Below are 13,358 nucleotides of genomic sequence, written 5' to 3' on the forward strand. Positions count from 1 at the left end.
CAAGATCAGAAAAAAAATAATAAATCCAACCATTTCCCCACCTTTCTCATGAGAAATCTTGTAAGTTTCAAGTCTGGAGCAAAACTTTCTAGCATTAAATATTTCAGAGGCTCATTGTGCAGTTTCAGATAAACTTGAGTGTTCATATGAACTGTTTCTAATAAAGATCTTTGAGTAAGTGAGTTCTGGCAAGAGAAAGGCAGCCTCTTTCTGCGTAACTAATTTACTAGGGAAGAGTTGGGGAGTGTGGGAAAGAAGACTGAAAACCATTGGTAATTTTTATTTTTAATTTTGCGGATTGCTCTATCCTGTTCACAAAGACATGTGAATGTGATTCAGTCCAGAAGGGTATCTATCTGTCTAACAAGTGCTGCCCAATAGAAATATCATGCAAGCTGCCCGTGTAACTAAGATTTTTCTGGTAGCTCCATTTATCTTTAAAAACAAGTGAAAGAGATTGATAATACACTGTATTTAACACAATTTGTCCAAACTATCATTTCAAGGCATAATCAGTGTAAAAATTGTTGAGGTAGTTTATGTTTTTCCTACTAAGTCTTCAAAATCTGGAGTGTATTTTACACTTATAGCTCATCTAAGTTTGGACCAACCACAAGCCAGGTGCTCAATAGCAGTGCGTGGCTGATGGCTACGGTGTTAGCGCGAGTCTAGACACTGGTCCTTCCTGACCCTGATGGTAGTGAACGACCACCTGGAGGCAGGGAGCAGCTGCAGCGCTGACCCTCCGACCAGTAGGTCCCGATTTCAGCCCTAGCCCTGTGACCTTGGAGGCCTGGGTGTGAGGCCTCCCTTGTCTCCCTATGGATCCTTGCAGGTTGAAATTCAGAGGTTCTCATGTGCAGCTAGACAGTCTGGCTCTCCCAGGCAGAAATCAGGATGCCTTGCCTAGCTGGCAGTAGTCAGAAATTGAAAGGCTTCCACCCCAGGGTCTTGTCCTTGGCTGCCTAAAGCCCGGCTAGGGGATTAGCGCTGGAAAAGGGCAGTCTATGCGCCCGGTCAGTGTGGTGGTTGACCCTTTCTCTGTGTTTCATTTAGCAAGTCCAATGCTTTGACGGTGTCATTAACCAGTCCCTTCTCTCGGGTCCTCATTTCTGAGTGGGAAGGTGTGACCCCTCGCTTAGAGTCGTCCTGAAGGTAAACGAATTAGGAGAGGTAGATACGCTATGTAAACTGTAAAGCGCTGGGCACACGAGGGAAGAAGGGCTTTAAAATTAAAAAGCGCCGCCTTACCCCGAAGCCTCCCGGACCGTCGAGGTAAAACCCGGGCGAACGAGAAAGATGGAGAGGCAAAGTGCACGCATCTTCACTCCCAACTCTCCCTGGAAACTGGGGCGACAGGTGAGATGGGGCCAAAAGCCAGAGTTTGTGACGGGGGCGGGGGCGCTGCGGGCTGGGAGCTGAAAGACAGCGGGACCTCGAGGTTTTGGAGAACGTCGGCGGTTTTCGGCCTCCTGCCTGCCGGCGGCAGCCAAAGCTCGCGGCCAGCCGGGCGCTTCAATCACAGACGGGCCGGGCCGAGCCGAGCCTCCACGCGGCCGAGCCGCTCGCGCGATTCTGGGACCTTGAGAGCAGCCAGCGCTGCGTCTAGCGACAGCCCGACTCTCCGAACCCCCAAACCGCGAAACAGGACCTCCCCGTCTACGGGCTCAGAGCCGGGAGGTGCGTTTCTCTTTTTTCTTCTTCCTATCTTGAAACCAAAAAAATCGTGTGCCCCCTCTGGGCCCTGCACCCCCAGCGTCGTGTGCAGGCGCCCCCCCGGGCTGTGGGTAATTAGATGCGTTCTTCTCTAATTTCCCAAGGCTCGTTAGAATTCGCCCCAGAGCTGTAACATTTATTTTCTTTCAAATTAACTTTGCTTGCAATTAAGTTTAAGAAACCAGCAACAAAAGGAGTCTTGGCCCGAGGTCGTTTACTACGAAAACGGATTAAGGAATCTTCCCGGGTTTAAGGGGGAAGATTCCTGCAGCGCCAAGGGAAGCGTTCCCACAGCAGAGGCCAAGCGGGCGTAGGAAGCTGCTGTCGGCGGCTGTGGATGGTGACGGCATCGCCTTCCTCAACTGGACGACCCGTGCGCCCCAAAGAGCAAGGGTAACCTCGCCGAAATGAACTCGTGAGCGTCTGGGCTGAATTCCACAGTCATGACATGCAGCTGCTGTACACAGTTGCAGTTTATCCAGAACACTCATAAACATAATCTCATTTACTAAGAGCTTCGTGAGAATTTTTTTCATTAAAATTACGTTTTTATTACAAAATTGGTACACTTTCATTGTTAAAAAAAAAAACACACAACAGAAAAAGGAGTCAAAATAACATTAATTCACCCAGAGAAAGCACAGAGAACACCTCGGTGAGACTCTTTTCTAGTTTTCGTTTTTGTTTTTCCTTTGCTAGAGGCCTGAGTCCCACCTTTGTCACTGGAATGCTTCGAGATCTTGACCTAGCTTGCACCAGCCTATGTTGCACTATCTACAGAGCTGGCGGCAGGTCCCCTTTCACGCTCACATTCTTGAACTCCTCTTTTTTTGGTCATCTGAACCCAGGATGCTGTTCTCCAAGAGCCAGTAGAGAGGCTGAGAGCAGGCTTGCTGTCCCTGCCGTTCTGCACAGGAGACAAAGGCCTCGGAGCTCTAAGTGTGGGCCACAGACTACCAGCATGGGCGAAACGCAGACTCCCAAGCTCTACCCAGATCCACTGAAACACAAACTGCATTTCAACAAGACCTGAAGCCATTCTCTGCCCTAGGTAGAGAGGCAAAGCTTTAGAGAAGTGTGGGGTGGGCGGGGTGGGAGGGTCGGTGAGGAGTAGTGTTACATTGTTGATCAGAGACCCCAGAATAACTTCCAGAAGCTTCCCGTTTCTGAGCAAGAACCCCAACCAGAGATGGCTGTGGAGAGAGACGGCTGGGGTGGAGCCCTTCACTTCCAGCCTTGGGTATACTTTACAGTCTTGGAATCCTAACCTTTCGAATGCATCTCATCTCATGTTCCCTGTCTGATGGGTGTGACTGTGACAGTGACTTAAATGAGTGTATCTGAAACCATCTTGAAAGCTGGGGTGTCAGAGCCTGGCCAGGAACCCAGGCTCCTGACTCCCTGCTGAGCCACCTCGGGCTCTGGGCTCTCTATCCTCTAAGCGGCAATCATTTGCCTAAATGCGGATTAAGCTGGGCAACTCTAACCCCAAGTCTGGGCTAGTTGGGGTTTAGGAGAAAAATAGAGCTCACTTCTCAGGACCCAACAGCCAGCAGGAAGAGCTGAAGGATCCTCCAGTAAAACAGTTTAAGGGTCCCTGGAACAGCCCAAGATTCTGAGTGCCCTAATGAATCTTTCCCCGCCCCCATCCCCACAGTTCTCCCATCCCCACCCCAGATACACACAGCTTTTTAGAGAATTTAGTTTCTGTGCTCATCCTGTTCCTGAGAAGTGCTGACTGCTGGGGCTGGCATGACAGGATAAGTGGGGGGCGGGGGTGTGTGTGTGGAAGAGGTCCCTGATGAAAAGTGGTTCAGACAAGGGGCATGTACCAGACTGAATTCTCTTCCCGGGATCACAGAACAGCTCAGTGGAAGAACCAGGACTCTGATCCCAGTGCTCACGTGAGTTTTCAATAATAGGAATAAGTAGGAATACGATGTGTGTGTATAGAGCTTCTACAGAGCTAAAGGGACACATGACTTAACCCAGCTCTCATAGCTCTAAGTGTCCAAGCCTGACTAAAACCTATGCCTCCCTCAAGGGAGACTACATTTGATTATCATCCTCATAAAAGGCAATGTGGAAATGGAAGTAACCAAATGGTGGTGAAGATGGGGGTTGAAGGATGGGGAAGGAGTGCAACTGGGTGGGGGGCCTCCACTGTATGGATGGGTAAAGTGAGCCTGGGATCAGTTAAATACACAGCTTAGAACGACCCAGAGGGAAGGCAGTGCGGCCAGTGCTTTTCAGCCCAAACTGAGCCGTGAACTAAAGCAAAAACAGGGCAGACAAGTAGGGCAGAAGGAGGATGGGAGGCCCTCCCTCTTCTCTCCAGGTAGGGGCCAAAGCTAGCAGAGTTCCTGGGATGGAAAGGACAACTGCTCCGGGCAGAGCTCCCGAGACCCCCCTGCCAGTCCCACAAGCCCTCTTCTGAGAGCTGAGGCTCGGATTTCCGGATCAGCCCAGAAGGGTTAACCGGGTGCAGAGGCATGTAGTCAGAGAGGCCCTGGGGATTGCCTGTCAGCCCCTCCCAGGGTGAGGAAGGGACTGGGAGCCAGAATCAGGGTCATACAGCCCAAGTCTCTCCTCCGCACTCAGCCTGTCGCCAGCCAAGCCCGCCCCTGGATGCTGTTGCCTCCACCCCCATTCTGCCCACCTCATTCTGCCAGCCTCACTTCCAAAGCTGAGCTCCAGTCCTGTGGGCGCAGGCTCCCTTTTGTCTGTAGCAGAAAGCCCAGACTTCTCACCTGGCATTTGGGACCCTGCAGGATCCTTATGCCAACCCTCTTCCTGGCCTCATCTCCCACAGTTGCCCTTCCTGCACCTCTAGGCTCCAGGCAACACCCCACTTGCTGTTCCTAGACACCCCTGTGTGTTCCAGTCACCCCAAGTTTGCTTTGACCATTACCTCTCCAGGAACCACCTAATCCCATCTTGCACCTCCAAGCACAAAACCCAGCAGGAGCCTCCATCATCCTCTCCTGGATCACAGCATCGGCCTCACACACGGAGCTCCCCGATCCCTCCACTCCTCTCCTCACTCATTGCCCACAGCAGCCAGTGTGTGACTCAGCTCAAACACGAATGGATCATGTTATTCTGCTGTGGAGGTCCAGACCTCGGGACAAGGGAACGAGATCAGAAGCCTGTGTGTTCATGAGCAGCCTTGTGAAGGCTTTCTTTTTTTTTAAATTATTTATTTTTAGTTACGCAGGGTCTTTGTTACTGCGAGGAGGCTTCCTCTAGGTGCAGCAAGCAGGGGCTACTCTTCGCTGCAGTGGATGGGCGCTCCTTGCAGAGGCTTCTCTTGCTGCGGACCACAGGTGTATGGGCTTCAGTAGCTGTGACACAGGCTTAGCTGCTCGAGGCATGTGGAATCTTCCTGGACCAGGGATCGAACCCATGTCCCCCTGCACTAATCCACTGTACCACCAGGGAAATCCAAGGGTTTCTTACACTATGAGAAAATTATACTTAATATGAGCATTTTCAAAATCTCCCCCTCCCATGTAACACTGTCCTTTTATCCTAGACTTCATCCAAGCTTCATACAACGACTCAACATTAGGGTGTGCTCACGTTTTCTCTGTACTGGTGCTCACAAGAAAGAACAGTTTCCCATCAAGGGGACCGGACAAAGGGGTCTTTACGGTAGAGCTGAGACGCAGCATACTGGGGACAACCGAACAGTGGGCAACCCTGGACGGAAGTAAAACAACACGCTCTTTCTGGCTTATTCAAGAAGAAGGTGTGCCAGGTACTGATAGCTGTCTACCCATTCATTCTGCCCCTCTCTGCTCACAAGACCCTGATTTTGTTCAGGTTGCAATTGGTCATGTGTTGTAGGGGATGTCTTACCCACTGGAGTGCCCACTGGCTCAATCTGGACTTGTCTAAGGTAGACATGGTGATGATTCCATCACTCCTGCCACTGACTACTGCGAAACAGGCCTAGGATACTTTTCAGGCCAGTGAGATAGACAGAAAAGTCTGCTCAGGACTTCTGGGAACTATTTCCTTGTTTTTAAAGCATCAGGGGGCAAGAAATAGCCATTTTCTTCCTCTTACTGTTGTTAGAGTGTGACTCCTGCAAGTGTGACAGACATGTTGGGCTCGGAGGGTACCAGCCTAAGAGAACAAGCCAACCTGCTGAGGATGGCAGAGCCAAAAGGTGGGAATAGCCTGGGTACCTAATGACATCACTGAGCTACTGAAAGAACCAACCCTGGAGCAATTCATTATACCTGTGTGATAGCAAACATCCTGCCATTTCAATCTCTCTGTTACTTGCAGCCAAATGCATCCTAACTAAAGAAGGTGACCCTTTTGGAGGCAGGAAAAAAATTGATTCTTGGATTTCCCATTGAGATTTCCTTTGCCATTCTTATATTTAAAAAAACAAAAACAAAAAAATGTACAGCTGAAAGGTAATCTAATCTTACCCCTTGATTTATAGAAGGAGAAAGCAAGGTTGGGCTTTCCCAATGGCTCATCAGGTAAAGAATTCAACTGCAATGCAAGGGAAGGGAAGATCCTGCAGAGAAGGAAATGACAACCCACTCAAGTATTCTCGCCTGGAAAATTCCACAGACGGAGGAGACTAGTGGACTATAGTCCATGGGGTCACAGAGTCAGACACGACTGAGCACATAAATAAAGAAGGTGACTGTCCACAGCTGTACAAGGAGCTAACATCTTAGATCCTTGTCCAGGTCTCAGGACACCATTGCTTTTCCCCAGCTTCAAGTGGCTCAGCCATGGCGCAGCCGACTAATGTAACTCTCACATTATCCAAGAGTGGCTTTGTTCATGCTGTTCTAAGAACTTCCACTTACGCTCTCCTTTAGATCTTCACAACTGCCCTGGGAAGTAGCAGGTTTCAGGTGCATTTCTTCAGATGAGAAAAGTAAGGTCCAAGGAAAGAGGGCAAGTTCAAGGTCACAGACCTTTGTCTGCAAGGGACTCAATCCAGGTGTAACCAAGTTCACAGCAAAATGAATCAAGCATGTGAGGATTTGTGCTCCTTGGATATGGGAACCGGGAGGCTTGCGTGTGGGTTTGACTGCAGCTTGGGGGAAATCCTTTCTCGTTGAGTAGGGTGGATCCTCCACACGCCCCTGACTTACCTCCACGGGGCGTGTGTGGCTTAAAGATAAAGTTTGCAAAGTGTGTGGATCTGCTTGCTCCAGATCCTACGAAGCAGGACGGTTAGTGCCAAAGCGGAGGGGGACGTGGCTTAAAACGAGCTCTACCACCATGGGCCTCTTTTCACCCTCCTGTCACCCCACCCTGACCCACCCAGCTTCAGCCAGCGATGGTCCCACCAAGGCAAAGACTGCAGGAGCAGGCCTGCGGTTTACAGAACACCTGGGAGAGGCTGTGGGCAGCTGGGTGGTTTCCAAATTAATTGTAGGAGAAACCTAACAAAACAATCTGCAGGCTAAGCGTCCCGGAGCTCTCCAGGAGACTGACAGCCTGGAATCCGGCAAGTACAATGCAGCGACCACAGACGGGAGGGCCTTTCCTCCTTGAGGGGAGGAGGGCCCGCTTCCTTCCAGCAGGGGCCGGTCTGGGCCTGCAGCCGGCCTGATAGGAGAGCAAAACCCCAGAACTGAAACAGGCTTTCCACCCAAACCCCAAACTATAATGAACATAAACGACTTTCCTGAAACGCCACAACAAGGCGGGTTGGCCGGTGAGTTACGTGCCCTGGCAGACCCCTCACTTCTCACTAAGTGGCTTTCGGGCCTCTCTCTCTCTCTCTTTTTAATTGTATTTATTTATTTATTCTGGCTGTGCTGGGTCTTCCTTGCTGTCGAGACTTTTGTCTGGTTGCAGCGAGCAGGGGCTCCTGTCGAGCCGCGGGGCGTGGGCCTCTCGCCGCGGTGGCTTCTCTTGCTGCGGAGTGGGGGCTCAGGGGCTGCGGCGCGTGGGCACGTGGGATCACTCTGGAGGGATCGAACCTGTGGCCCCTGCATTGGCGAGCGGACTCTTTACCACCGAGCCACCAGGTAATAAGCCCTTTCAGGTCTCAGTTTGACGATTTCCTCCTGAATCTATCCTCAGGAAACCTGGGCTGCGCCCCACCCCCACACTACACACACAGGCACGAAATGAATCTAGAGTCTGATACGCTGTTAGTAAGGGGCAAATCTGAACACTGTTTGGTACTTTCCTATTTTCTGAGCAGTTGCCCACCTTTGTCACAGATGCATTGGTTCGAATCCTGGCTCCGGTACCTGCACACGTCTCAGCCTCAACTTCCTCAACAATGAAAGGGGCACAACGCCTTCCCTCTCTGATGCCAGTCACAACAGCTAACACTGCGGGCGGGGGCGGCACCGTCTAGAGCTTTGCCTCCACAAACCCCCCTGAAAGGTGCTGATCATGAACTAGAACAGCGGGAGCAGTTTGAAGCCAGGCAGTTGAGCGCCAGAACGTCTAAGTGGTAGCACTTTGCATCATGAGGCTCCTGGGTTAGAGGAGCACTAGGCTGGAAGTGAAAAGACTCAGGGCTGCTCTCTGATTGCACGGCCAACCTTCAAGCTGGTGCCGAAGAAAGACAAGGAAGCCCAAGAAGTCAACCGGGAAGTTTAACCTGGATCTCAATCAGCCAGGAGAAGACGGGATTTTTGATTCTGGAAATTTTGAACCGTCTCTATGTGAGAAGGTTAAAATGAATGGAAAACCTGGAAATCTTGGGAACAATGTTTGCACTGAATGCTTCAAGAATAAAATCATGGTTGTTTCTGAGAAACAGTTCTCTAAAAGGTATCTAAAATATCTTACCAAGAAATACCTTAAAAAGAACAGTTTTGGTGACTGGCTTCAAGGGTTGCATCTGACAAGGAGACTTATGAACTTCATTACTTCCAGATTAGTCAAGATGGAGATGGACCTGAGTCTGAGGAGCAGTGAAGCCACCCCTTATAGGGCTTTGCTTGCCAATAAAACAAATGAAGCATACAAGACAAAGAAAGATCCAGAAATTGACTTAGTTTATCAGTGAATGGAAAACATTGTGCTCAGTGTGTTTCTAAATAGTCCATGGGTGGAAGAGAAACTCTAGGAGTGGGGGGAGAAATTAAACATGGAAGTGAATGAAAATGAAAATACAGCATACCAAAAGTTGTGGGAAATAGCAAAAATAAAATGCTAAGAGAGAAATTTATAGCACTAAAGGCATACATTGTGAAAAAGAGAAAATCTCAAATCAATAACCTAAGCTTCCCCCTCAAGAAAATAGAAGAAAAGAATCCAATCAGTAATATTATAACTGTATGGTGACAGATGGTAACCAGACTTTTCAGGGTCATTATTTTGTAACATACAGAAATCTTGAATCACTTATATACCTAGAACTAACATATGCTGTTGTAGGTCTATTAGGCTGGAAGGAAAGAACGAAGGAATCAGGGAAGGGTGGGAGGGAGCAATAAAGAGTCAAAATCATTGAAACTGAAGACGGAAAAACAACAGACAAGATCAAGTAAATAAAGAGCTAGTTCTTTAAAAAGATGAATAAAATGGACAAACCTCTAACAAAACTGATTAAGGAAAAAAGACACAATCACCAATATCAGGAATGAAATGGAAGCTATCACTATTACCCTACAGATATCAAAGTATAATAAGGGAATTCCACAAACAACTAAAAACACATAAATTTGACAACTTAGATAAAATAGACTAGTGTCAAAAAACCAAAAATACCACAACTTATTCAATATGAAATAGATAATTTGAATAGCCTTATAAGTATAAAGGAAATTGAATTCATAATTTTTTAAAACTCCCCAAAACAAATGTCCAGGCCCAGATGATTTCACTAGAAAATCCTACCAAAATTTTAAAGAAATAATACCAATGACACAATCTCTTCCAAAAAGTAAAAGAGGAAAATATACATCCAATTTATTTTCTATAAAGTTAGTATTAACCTGATGACAAAATCAGATTAAGGTCATATGGAACAACAACCATTAACCAGTATTTCTCATAAATATAGACAGAAAAGTCTTCAATAAAATATTAGTGAATAGAATTCAGTGATATATGAAAATAATTATATAGCATAACCAAACACAGTTGGCTTCAGAGGATGTGAGGCTAATTCAATAGACAAAAATTAATCACTACAGTCCACCATATTGATAGACTAAAGAAGAGAAAAATCACATAGTCATATCAATCACTGCATAAAAAGCATTTGACAGAATTAATACGTATCAAGATAAAAACTCTCAAAAATACAGGAACAGAAGGGTTCTTCCTCAACTAGACAAGGAATATCTACCAAAAATCTATAGCTAACATACTTAAGACTTAATATTTTTCCCAAAGATCAAGCTCAAGGCAAGATGTCCATTCTTATCACTCTTATTCAACATAGTACTGGAAGTTCTAACCAGTACCAAAAAAAAAAAAAGGCTAGAAATTAAGAGTTACATAGAATGGAAAAGAAGAAATAAAACTGTCTCTATTTGCAGATGACATGACTGTCTGCAATGAAAATCCAAGGGACTCTACCAGGAGAAAACACCACCAACAAAACTCCTAGAAGTAATGAGTGAGTCCAGAAAAGTCTACAGGCTATAAGACAAACATACCAAAAAAGTTATATTCCTATGTATTAACAGTGAAAGTGTGTATATCAAACTTAAAAATATAATACCACTTATAATTACTCAAAAAAACAGGTGGTAAATCTAACAAAACATGTACAGAACTTGTATGTTGAAAAGTATAAAACACTGATGAAAGAAACCAAAGACAGTCTAAACAAACAGACAGACCATATGCAAGGTTGGAAAACTCAACATATGAAGAAGTTGATTTTTCCCAAAGTAGACATACAAGTTTAAAGTAATTCCTATCAAAATTTCAGCAAGAGTTTTTACTGATACAGACAGGGTCACTCTAAAATATATGTAAAGGCAATGGAACTAGAATAGTTAAAACAATTTTGAAAAAAGAGAGTATATTTTTAGTGAGTTCAGACTGCTATAACAAAATAGCAGACTTGGGGGCTTATAAACAGTAAGGAAATTCTTTCTCACAGTTCTGGGAGGGTGCCAGAACAGCCAAGTTCCAGCGAGAGCCCTCTTCCGGGTGCAGGCTTCCGACTTCCCCCTGGATTCTCACATGGCGGAAAGAGGACAAGAGAGCTCTCTGGGTCCTTTAAAAAGGACACTAATGTCACTCACGAGGGCTCTACCCTGACCCAGTGACCTCCAAAAGGCTCCATCTCCTAACACGCTCACATTGGGGATTAGGATTTCAACGTTTGAGTTTTGAAGGGACAGGAATATTTGGTCCATTTCAGGGAGAGGAATCATTTAACCAAATTCAACATTTCCTATATCCTATAGTGTTCAAGACCATCTTGGTATTGGTAGACAGACAGACACACAGATCCATGAAAAAGAACAGAGATCCCCAGAATGGACCCCCACGTAAATAACCAGGTGATCTGGGACAGAGGTGGAAAAGCAATCCAACAGAGGCAAGACAGATGGTGCTGGAGCGACAGGACAGCCGTGGGCCAAAAAAAAAAAAAAAGAGAAATTTGATCCTCAGTCTAAATCTCATACTTTATGCAAAACTTAACTTTACGTGGATAATGGACTTAAACATAAAATGTAAAAGTATCCAACTTTTAGAAAAAAATGGGAGGAAAATCTTTGGGATGTAGAATTAGGCAAACAAAAAGTTCTTAGAAATGACACAAAAAAACACAATGCATAGAAGAAAAAAAAATTGCTAAATAGGACTGTGAAAGTTACAAACATTTGTCTAGGAAAGACTTCGTTAAAAGGAAGAAAAGACAAACCACAAACCAGAAAAAAGTATTTTCAAACCACATATTTGACAAAAGATTCCTATCTAGAATATATAGACCAATCTCAAACTCACCAGTAAGGAAACAATCCAACTACAAAACGGACAAAAGAGATATTGCACCGAAGAGGATACACAGATGGCAAATACGCACATGAAAAGATGTTCAACATCATTAGTCAATAGGGAAATGCAAATTAAAACCACAATGTAATGTTGCTACATACCTATCACAGTGCCTCCAAAAAAAAAGAAAAAAAAAAAACAATGACAACACCAAACGCTGGCAGGGAGTTAGAGAAACTGGATCAGTCATACGATGCTGATGGGTATGTAAAATGGTACTGCTGCTCCAGAAAACAATTTGGCAGTTTCTTATAAAGCTAAGTAGGTAACAACCATACGACTCAGCAATTGCACTCAGGGGCACTTTTCCCAGAGAAATAAAGACTGTGTCCACACTAAACTTTCTATGATAACAGCCTCAAAACTAGCCTCCTGGCTTCTAGTCAAGGGCTCATCCTCTACACCCAGATCCACAGCAGAGCTGCCTTTAAGTTCCATTCTCTTGAGCAAGACTAGTGTGTTAAATGTGACAGGTGAAAGCCATCCAATCCAGTGCTGCCTGGATGTGCAACTCCCGGGTCACCATGCAAGTATGATACTGTCAACTCTCATCTCAGATGTCTGCTTTCACTCCCAAAACATCCCCTTCAAGGCACTCTGACATCCAGGCCAACTAACCACGCCTCTGACATAGCCAGGAAGGGGCCGAGTAGGGAGAATCTTGTCTACAATGGGTTCTCAACTCAGCATGTCCACCCCATTCCTTCTGCCCTTTGCCAGTAGACAAATGGCAAAAAAGGAGGAGGGACCTACTCAAAACGACCCACCAATCAGTGGCAGTGCAGGACTCTGAGCTGCCAGCACTAGGCTGGTGGCAGTGGGGCCCATCCACCCATCTTGCATGGAAGGAGTCCAGGGAATTAGCGCTGATGCCAACGCCCCATTCTGGAGCTCCTGACACCTCTTCTTGGACCTAGGCCCTTTCAAAAGGAGCATTTCAAATAGGAGCCATCAACACTTACAGAGGGTGGGTCTTAATCCATAGAGGATCACTAGCTTCACCCAAGTGATGGGACATCCATCGGCACCTCCCATTCTTCCACCAATTATCTATCTGCTAATTATCTGGGATTAAGACTTGACATGGAGCAACGTGGCGATTAAACACATATTTGAACGGCTATTCATGTCAGTGGGGCTGCTCAGTCCACTGGACACGCCCACAACGCTGCACAACACACCTACATCTGGTTGGCTGTCGACAGCCAACAAAGGACTGCAGGACGTGTTTCCTTCCGAAGGGACTTGGCTCTCAACGAAAGCTTTCTGCAGGCAAGCTGGGTGTCTTGGCTTTCTGGCAGTACTGACTGAGGCTTAACTCAGAGCATGCATTCAATCACCTGTCAGATATTCACCAGCTCGAGCACTGTAGCAGCCACAACACTGGCTCCGGGAGATTTTACAAAGGTGAATGAGACGGTCTTCCTGCCACCACAGAGTCTACCACCAATCAAGGAAACACATGTAAGCAGAGAGAGCTAAGGGCCCTGAGAGAGGGGGAAGCAGCATGCCGTGTGAACACAAGCCCAGGAGAGATCTGTTTGGCCTGGGAAATCAAGGGAGGCTTCATAGAAGAGTTGGCATTTTCAGCACAGAGACAGAGGGAGGAACCAGAAAAGCACGGGCCCAGAGATGTGCCGGCAGAACGCGGTGTGACTCGGTGTGGACGGCAC

The 13,358-nt window shown here is 46.6% G+C and overlaps 1 pseudogene; it reads left to right on the forward strand.

Annotated features, from left to right (window-relative positions):
- The first annotated feature begins 1,364 nt into the window (after window positions 1-1,364).
- Window positions 1,365-8,637, forward strand: LOC136148370 (large ribosomal subunit protein eL22-like; annotated as a pseudogene).
- The last annotated feature ends 4,721 nt before the right edge of the window (window positions 8,638-13,358 follow it).

Source organism: Muntiacus reevesi, chromosome 17 (assembly GCF_963930625.1).
Source record: "Muntiacus reevesi chromosome 17, mMunRee1.1, whole genome shotgun sequence".
NCBI classification, from domain to species: Eukaryota; Metazoa; Chordata; class Mammalia; order Artiodactyla; family Cervidae; genus Muntiacus; species Muntiacus reevesi.